The following is a 9,279-nucleotide window of genomic DNA, read 5'->3' on the forward strand; positions in this document are numbered from 1 at the left end:
AAGGGATCTTGGAGTCATAGTTGACTCCAAGATGAACATGAGTTGTCAATGTGACAAAGTGATCAACAAGGCTAACTGCACTTTATCATGCATTAGCAAATGCATGACGAACAGGTCCAGGGAGGTGATGCTTCCCCTCTATGCGATACTGGTCAGGCCGCAGCTGAAGTACTCTGTCCAGTTTTGGGTGCCACACTTCAAGAGGGATGCGGAGAATCTTGAGAGGGTTCAGAGGAGGGCCACTCACAGTGTCAATGTGTAGGAGGTACACGTGCACCCTGAGAGCACTGGTGCACCCCCTGACAGGCTGCACTCCCCACTTAGGCAACGGGTGGGCTGAAGCAGAAGCGCCACTGCCACCCCTGTGAGCACTGGCCGGGGAATGGGAGTGCTAGATGAAGTGGCCGTAGGGGGACTCCCTACCCCCCCAGCACCCCGGTCAGTGAGACTGGCCGTGGGGGGCCCCCCCCCCCGGTTGCTGACTGGTCACTGGGGGGACACATACCCCCCGTGACTAAGGTGGCACCTGTCGCCCATGGCCACTCGTATAGTCAGAGGCCTGCAGGAAAAGATTGAGGGAAAGATTGAGGAAAAGATTGAGGGACCTAGATCTCTTCAGCCTTCACAAGAGAAGGCAGAGAGGTGATCTTGTGGCTGCCCATAAATTCATCAGGGGAGGGCAGCAGGAAATAGGAGATGCTCTATTTACTAAGGCACCCCCTGGAGTAACTAGGACCACTGGCCACAGATTGATGGAGAGCAGATTTAGGTTGGACATTAGAAACAACTTCATCACAGTAAGGGTTGCCAGAATCTGGAATAAGCCTCCAAGGGAGGTGGTGCTCTCCCCTACGCTGGGGATATTCAAGAGAAGACTGAACAAACACCTAGCTGGGGTTGTCTGACACCAGCGCTCTTTACTGCCCAAGGCAGGGGGTCAGGTCCCTTCTGAGCCTAACATCTATGAATCTGTGAAACACTACCATCCTCAACCCAGGCCCCCACAATGACACGGCCCTGCCAGTAGCCTACATGTAAACTATGAGAATGCCTCTCAGACTTACAATGTTCCTGATGATGTTGATGATGATGGCAATATTCCTATATACAGATCTCTGATGCCAACTGCGAGGATCTATCCCCAAGCTATCTTTTGCTCTTTTCACACAAATGGTCTGCTACCAAGTTTGGGGCAACTGGGGTTTTTATTGGAAGGCCGTGTCCAGGAATATATGGGCAACTGGCCAGCATATGACATCTTGGTCTTGTGCAGTTCTGAGTAGAGGACGAAGCCCTTCGTGAACATGAGCATTGAGTATGGGCATGGGAAAGTCTTTGCATCTGAAAGGGTGCAGATCACCTTAACTGTACAGTTGTCATGAGGCTGAGAACTCCTTGTAGAAGGGAATGTCCCAGCATATCCTGTGAACAGGCTATAGGGCTTAAGCTAGGAGTCAGAAGGGGATTAGAGTCACACACAGGAACCTGCATTGGCTGTGACTGATGGCGAAGTGACCCAGCACTGTGCTTCCCAGCAGCAAGATCGTCCAGTCACCCAGGCCACAGCAAGCAGTCAGCTGCCTCAGGTTATCCCAAGCTGTGCCTACATGCCATACACAGGAGAGGTAAGCACTGTGTCACTGCCATCCCCAGACAGATGGCAACAAGGGAGAGTCTTGAAGAGTCTTCAGCACCAAGCAGTTCCTATCCATCCTGGCTGCTGCCACCTGCCCTCCTGTTCCCCTTGTAGCAGCCTCGGGCCCTGAGGCAGCCTTCAGGAGCAGGAAGGGGCTTTGGTCTCCAGGGTAAGCAAGCAGCCACAGCGCAAATATTACCTTCGGTGATATAGGGGCCAAGTGCCAGGTTCATTCCACAACATCCACAGGCTGGGTGGGTGAGGTGGTTTGAGGCTGGACAAACTGAACAGATTTCTGGACACTAGATTATGGACAAGTCTAGGAATTAGGGTAATGGCAATACGATGGAATTATCTTGAGAACACCCTGGCCCGATACAACCACGAGTCTCACTGGGGGCTGCACCTATCACCTTAAAAACTTGTAAATCTTGCTGCAAGTTTCTGAAATCCCCAGGAGGCAAGTTATGACAATGCTGTGCTGCAAGCCAGTCGCTTTGCCATTGAAAGGGCTCTTTCTGCCTTCCAAAAGGCATGGGTAAATTTGGGTAGTAGACTGTTACCACCACCTGTGCAAGTATGTGATCTGAACGCAACTCACTGTATCTAAAACTGCTGGGCCAGCGTGCTGCCTCCCAAGGAGCCCTATGTGCAGGTCTGGCTTATAGGACACAGTGATTCTCCTTGGACAGGCAATTTCCCAATTAATCCTCCCACCCCAGACAGGCTAGCCAGGGAGGCCAGGCTATGGTGTATGATGTATGAATTGCATATTAATCAGGCCTTCATTTTTCATCAGAGACAAGAAGAAAAACAAGTTCACAACTACAAAGCTCCAGTGAAGGCTGCCTATGGTTTTCCATTCGTAGCCCTGCTCTTGAGCTACTCCTAAACTCCCAGAACATTCCCAGTCAGGATGCAATTTCTTAGGCCCCATCTCCACCTAAATTGACATTTTCTTGATGAGTCCAGAGAAATAAAGCTAATAAATATAGAAGCATGAGGACCTGGGAAATTATAAGCTTCAACCAGTGTACATGGAAAAGCAAGCACTTGGGAATGAAGGTTTAATTGGAAGTCAATGAGGCTTGTGCACCTAAATCACTGAGGTGATTTTGAGAATGCCAGCATACATTTATAAATTCTTGTGACTGCATTTGAAAATGGTTGGTGACAAGCTGACATTTTGGCAGGCAAATGGCCTTCCTAAATGGGTAAAGTAAAAACCAAGCTGAATTTGGCCTTTGAAAACCCACATTTGTTGCAGGTACGGTACATATTTAATAGGAAAAACACTCTTAAGGCCACACTTGACAGACAGATTAATTGCAGGGTGTGCGTCACACATGGATGTCTTAACTGCATCGTGCACATTACATTTTACCAGGTGCATTTTCAATATACACCTAGCCCAAGAGCAGAGTGGGGTTAGGTGACTACAGCCCTTCGAGGATCTGGGATTTTATGAACTGTGGGGGTGACTCCAACAAGAATAATAAGATTCCTGGTTAGGGAACTAGCAGCACTCCATTCTCCTTGTTCAGAAATAACAGGTAGAGGCAATAAAGCAAAGAAAATGTGGGAAAGGCATTACAGAACCCAGGAAGGAGTCTGCCAGAACACCCAGCTGCTGGACAAGCAGAAAAAGAAGACATGTCAGACAATTATGGAAGGTACACCTGTGTGTCAGGAGAGGGCTGGGCTTAGCTCAGGCTAAGGGAAATGACTGACCGCAGCTATCATCACATCAGCTAAAGGGTCACCCAAGTCAACAGCCCATTGGTTAAAGCACACCAGTTTCTGTAGCAAACAAGGTAACCCTGGGAAAAAGAGCCTTTGTCATGAATCATAGAATTATAGAAAACAAGGATTGGAAGGGACCTCAGGAGGTCACATCGAGTCCAAACCCCTGCTCAAAGCAGGACCAGCCCCAACTAGGTCATCCCAGCCAAGAAAACCTGAAGAAGTCTCTGGGAAGGGAAAATTTCTTTAAATGACTGAGCAACTTATCTGGGTCTTTCTAGCATTGGAAGCAGCATTTTCTTTGCATAAATTGTTTGTCCAGACCTTGCTTTTGTGAGATCTATAAATGCTGCAGTGTTTATAATAAAAGAGATGCATGTGAAACAAGTGAGCTGCAGGGCATTTTGGCATGTGCCAGGCTGGGCCCTGGCTTCTTCTGGATTTCCTGGCACAAGCCAGGCATCCAGGAGCATGAACAGGTTTACTCCAGAATGGCAGGCATGCATTGCAGACCAGATGGAGAGGGCTCCTTTTAACTCATCAGAAGGAGCTGCTGACTCCAGTCTGCAGCAGAGGGACTGCTCAGGCCTTCTTACTTTCACCGTGTTTTTAAAAAACAGCTGAAATATATTTTACAAGTGGGCTCTATGCAGCGCTGGTTTCACTAGTGATGTCTGGGCACCCCCCCAATACCATAGGAACCTTGAGCGTTTTTCCTAGTGTTTTCAGCCCTGTGGTCTTCCAAACAGCGTGTTCCCTTTGTCTTCCTTACACTGACTTTTTAAGAATCCGCTTCCATTCATGCTTTGCTGAATAAGGGCAGCTCTGTGGTCACTCGCACAACCATTTCCATCCACTCTTTCTGCCATTCAGTAGACACAGCACTGCAATACCAGGCATATTCCATTCATAATTAACTGCTGCAGAAATAAACTCAAAGGGTTTTGATTCAGGGAGCCTACTCTTCCCTCCATGTTCAGTGGGCAAGGGAAAGGCAGTGCTAATCTGCTTTAGTCTAGGTAGGAAGGAAAGAGGCATCTTCCCGGTTAATCCTAGCTTCCCTTTGGGGCAGAGTACAGGGCACATGGAGCAACCGTCATCCTCTATTTCTGGGGCCTTCCTACAGCACTATCCAAAACCTCCATCAAGTTGGCTTGGACCAATGTTCTAATGGTTATTCAGAGGCCCTTCCAGGAAGTGCCACACACTCCAATCCATTCCTGTGTATTCAGAGTCAAAATGCCACCTGGGGCGAGAGCCATCCCTCTGGGGGCCCAGGCAGCAGTTCAGAAAGGGGGAGGCAGTGAGCACCTCTCCTATCATGGACTGCCCTAGCCAGTGCTGTCTTTAGTATAGCCCTGGTGCCCCATGAGGCTTTCCACCAGCCATGTCTCCCTCCCTGCACACTGATATGGAATGGTCAGAAATGAAGAGTCGGGGGCAAAAAAAATCATGAGATTCAAAAAGTAGCTAACTTTGGAAGTCAGTTTTCTCCCCAACCTTAAGAATTGCTATAGAATGAAAGGTGGGATTCTCATTCAATCAATCACAGGACTCCAGGAGCTGGAGCTTTGAATGAAACCTCAAACACGTGTAGACTTGCGATAAAATAATGAGCTGATGCTACCACTTACCCCTGCTCTTGGCCACTCAAAGTGAGCCCTGTGGCTATACAGAGGCTTAGGCAGAGCAGCATTCAGTCACCCCAGCAGGGAGGAGGCAAGGGGGAAAAAGTGCAGACTACTGTGGATTGTGATGATGATACAGCCACCCAGCTGTGTGCAAGGCAGCTTCAAAACACAGGCCTGGGTTTGAACTCTCCATGCAGTATGTAAGAGCTGTGCGGATTAGTGACAGGACAATAGACAGAACTGGGGAAGCAAAAGAGAAGCCAGTCTTATATCTATGCAACTCGAAGAGTGTAACAGGTTGTTTACAACCGGAGAAGAAAGTGATGTTTTTCCCGAGTTATTGCAAAGGGCTCAGGGCCAGTATAGGCTGGGATGTGGTGTGGGACAGATCCAGCCAGGCAAATTTGCCTTGTTGCTTCTAATCATCTTCTTAGATCTCGCCACAGCAGCCCCTTGGATCACCTGCAGTACAGGGAGCAGGTATCACACCAAGCTGCAGTGTAGAACAAGGCACTTATACCCCAACCCGGTCACTTCTAAGAGAGATGTTCTGTCTGGTCAGACAACAAAGATTGATACAGGGCAGCATAAAGTGAATCCATTTCACAGGATGAGAAAAATCTGAAAAGCCAGCCAGAACCACCTGTTAGATAATAAACACAATCATTTCTTAATCTACCTGCATCATGTGTTCTGGAAAGACTGAGGAGAGACAAAGTCCCTTTGCCCTAATATACTCTTCAGTATGCTAAATATTTTCAGGTATAGGCTAATTCTAGACCAGTGATTTTCCAACCTTTTTTCCATTTGTGGACCCCTCAAAATTAAGACTGGACCCCTCTACATTGTAAGTGTGGATATTCCCATACTTTTGATTGACCATAGTCATCTTTCCCAGATGCCTTAGGCATAGTTTGTGGACCCCAGGGGTCTGTGGACCACAGGCTGAAAAACACCATTCTAGGATACATCCGTGATAGAGAAAAGGCCAGTTTGACTTCCTCCTGCTGCTGACTTTCTCCTGGCTTAGAACAGCCATTTCATGAATTATGAACACTACTGTGGCAGTAAAAAGAAGACTTTTATATGGAGATGATTGTGATTTACCAGTCTGGCAGTGCCTCATAATGGATCTAAGTCACCATCATGCCCATGTTAAGGCTTCTTTATGCTGGCAGAGTGGGAGAAATGGCCCTTAGCATGAATGCAAGTTTAACTCTCCATTACCACAGCAGCTCACCACAGCAGTTTCCAGATTATGGCAAGAGTAAAGTGCTACCACTTCATAGAGTCATAGGGAAAAAGGGACCTCAGAAGGCCATCTGGTCTAGGCAGCTCAGTGCAGGACCTTCCCTGCTTAAATGATCCCAGGCAAATGTTTGTCTAACCTGCTCCAGAAAACTTCCAGTAGTGGGAATTCTACACCCTCCCTAAGTGCTTAGCTACCCTAATATTTACCCTAAATCTCCCTCATTGCAATGTAAGGCAATACATATCATATAAGTATCTCACACACACTAAGGACATGCATTCCCAGAGTATGGGTGCAGCAGCACTTGTTTTCACTTCCATCATGTCTTTCACTCTCACTGGTATGCTTCTGGGTTTGGAGAGCGTGGCACATTACCGGGGAGGGTAGTGCTGCCACCCCAACACCTGGTCCCCTCCTGGGTCGGACTCACCTGCTGGCTCTTTCCTGGCTCCACCACACCTCCACTCTCTTTCCTGCCACAGCTTTGATGTTGTCTTGCTTGCTATTCGGAGAGGCAACAGCAAGGGGGCCAGGGTCAGGGTAACCTCACTGGTCATCTTGCCTACCCAGCTAGGCCAGCCCCACCTGGGGCCTGTGCTCTCCCTCGAGTGCTCCTGCACTACATTGTTTCCTCCCTGTCAATGCCCTGATCAGGATAGCATTCCCCAGTGAGGTACTTCCAGACTAAGATACAGGCACCCCTTCCCTGTCTCTCGGTTCAGGCAAACACCATCTCTCACGAGAAAGCATGACTTCCAACCCTGTCACCATACTCCTGGCTCATCTCCAAATCTTCCCCACTTTATCAGCATCATTCCTGATGGGTGGACACTGGTACCACACGCAGTACTCCAGCAGGCTGATAGCAGATCAGGTGCTGGATGGGGATTCAGACGATCTGGGCTTGCTTGCCTGTGTGATCTTGGGCAAGCCACTGAATCACCCTCCTGCACCCCTGAAATCCTAGAGACTTAAATCCAGGCTTCTAGTTAAGCAGATGTCAAGGCTCTGCTGCATCCAGGCCTGTTACAAGTGCCCCAGCCCTCCCGTACCATGGCTGGTAGCAAACTGCTTCCTGTACCTTTACTTCTGCAGAGAGTGCAATCACGAAAGGCTGAGCAGTTTGAGCACGGGAGCCACGAGGGAGACCACTGCCTGACAGCACAGAGATAGCTATGCTCTGCTGGAAGATCCTCCACATACGTCCTGTCCTGTCATGTTCCCAACACCCTCCCCGCAGCTCCCCGACTACTTTTCTGTGTGATTAGAAGTTACGTGGCAAATACTGCAGGGCGTTTAGAGTTGTTTTTTTGCACGTGAGCACGAGGAGGGAGATATCTCCAGCAGTCTATTAATGATAATATCACACATTCGGAAGTGCAGGAGGGAACAGAAATATTCTCACTTGGGAAAGACTGGAGATAACTGGAACACACTCTTATAGTCTCACCTCATTGTTACCTCCCACACCTATACACCCACTGCTCCAGTTTAGACTTGCTCAGTTTAGCCTTGTCTGACGCAGCCAGATGTTCAGAGCATAGTGCAAGGCCTGCCTGTTTCCCCAGGTTTCCAAGCTTGGGCCAGTACCAGCCTTCTAGGATTTCTATTCTAAATTCACTCTTCTTTGGCTTTCTCCCTGTCACCGAGTGGCAGCAGCTTTGGATTCGGAAGGCACAATATTCTTGCTAAGGTGACAAAGACATTCTGGAGAGAGGAGACTGGGCCCAAACCCCACGTCATGTTGTCACTGTTCTGTTCAAACCAAGCATAGATTTGTCTAGCTGGCTATGTGAACAAGTGGGCAGAAGAATTGGAAGTGTGCCCCATGCCACCACCTCTGCCCTTCCTGACACATACCCTGGTGTCTCCCTTACACACCATCCTACCTCCTGGTAGCAGATCTCTGTCCACACCTGCTGTGCCCCCCATAATTCCAAACCTGGGACCATTAGGATCTCCACCAATGCACAGTAGGGCTGTACTCAGCTCTACCCATGTGTCCCAGGCCTCAAACATCCTGCCACCAACATACCCAGGCACTTTAAGCTCCAACAGCAGTGCCCACATATCCGTCATGGAGCAACGCAAGCAAGAGAAGTGCTTCCCAAAGGGAACAGTCACTGCAGAGTTCACCATATGTCAGAAACTGCCAGCCAACCTACCAAGGGCGAAACTACCTAGAAGTGCTGGGGTCCTAGCATGTGTGAACAACTGTTGCAGAGAGGGACAGGCTGATTGATTACAGATTTTCTGGTAAAATGACTGATTACAGATTGCAAAGCAAAGCAAAGCAGAACAACTGAGTGCCACATACTCTCATGCTGTGCCCAGATGAGCTGCAGACTTCCTCTGGAGCTGCTGAGGTGGGGATGTGGGCAGGTGGCGGTATGGGGACCTGAGCAGCTGGGGCACACGCTTTCTGTTCAGGAACAAACTCTCTTGCAAACCCTACTGAAGGGTTTGTCACGCTGGGCTCCCTGTGAGAGATGACAGACTCTGAGATAGCATCCATTGTTGGCCACGCAACACGGGGACAACGTCACACTTCCTGGAGAGAGGCAGCTGCTCTAAAGTTGTAAAGGGTCTGGGGCAGGTGGAGCAAGGTGTATTCTGCTTGAATGCAACACCTTGAAAAAACAAGAAAAAGCAACAGATTCTTACCTTGTCTTGTTCCCTTCGGCGTAAATCTATTTTGGTTGCAACCTAGAGACAAAAATAAGCTCCGGGTTGTATGCTAAAAGCCAAGCAACATCCCCTTTCCATCCAGTGCATGCCTGCTGAGCTAAATTTATCAGTCCCCCTTCCCCCCGCCCATCTCCTGGACATTCTCCCGCTGCAGCCAGCACACGTTAGAAAATAGCACGTCGCCCACTCATCTCCAGTCTCCTTCTTGAAGGAAAATATTTATATTATGCCACAGAGAGGGTTTCCATGGCAGTGATGACTTTAACACTGTTGCCTTGGTAACCACTTGAGGCCATCTTGAATGGTTTGAAAATACCCTTCATAGACAA

The 9,279-nt window shown here is 48.8% G+C and overlaps 1 protein-coding gene across 2 annotated transcripts in view; it reads right to left on the bottom strand.

Annotated features, from left to right (window-relative positions):
• LOC102379301 (diacylglycerol kinase beta-like) overlaps positions 1-9,021 on the bottom strand; it is a 248,317-nt gene extending 239,296 nt beyond the window's left edge. For both annotated transcript variants that reach the window (XM_025214742.1, XM_025214739.1), the window contains exon 1: positions 8,927-9,021. The gene's annotated coding sequence lies outside the window, so the exon portion shown is untranslated. The remainder of the gene's footprint in view (positions 1-8,926) is intronic.
• Between the last annotated feature and the right edge of the window lie 258 nt (positions 9,022-9,279).

The sequence above is a fragment of the Alligator sinensis genome, unplaced genomic scaffold, assembly GCF_000455745.1.
Source record: "Alligator sinensis unplaced genomic scaffold, ASM45574v1 scaffold1086_1, whole genome shotgun sequence".
Lineage (NCBI taxonomy): Eukaryota > Metazoa > Chordata > Crocodylia > Alligatoridae > Alligator > Alligator sinensis.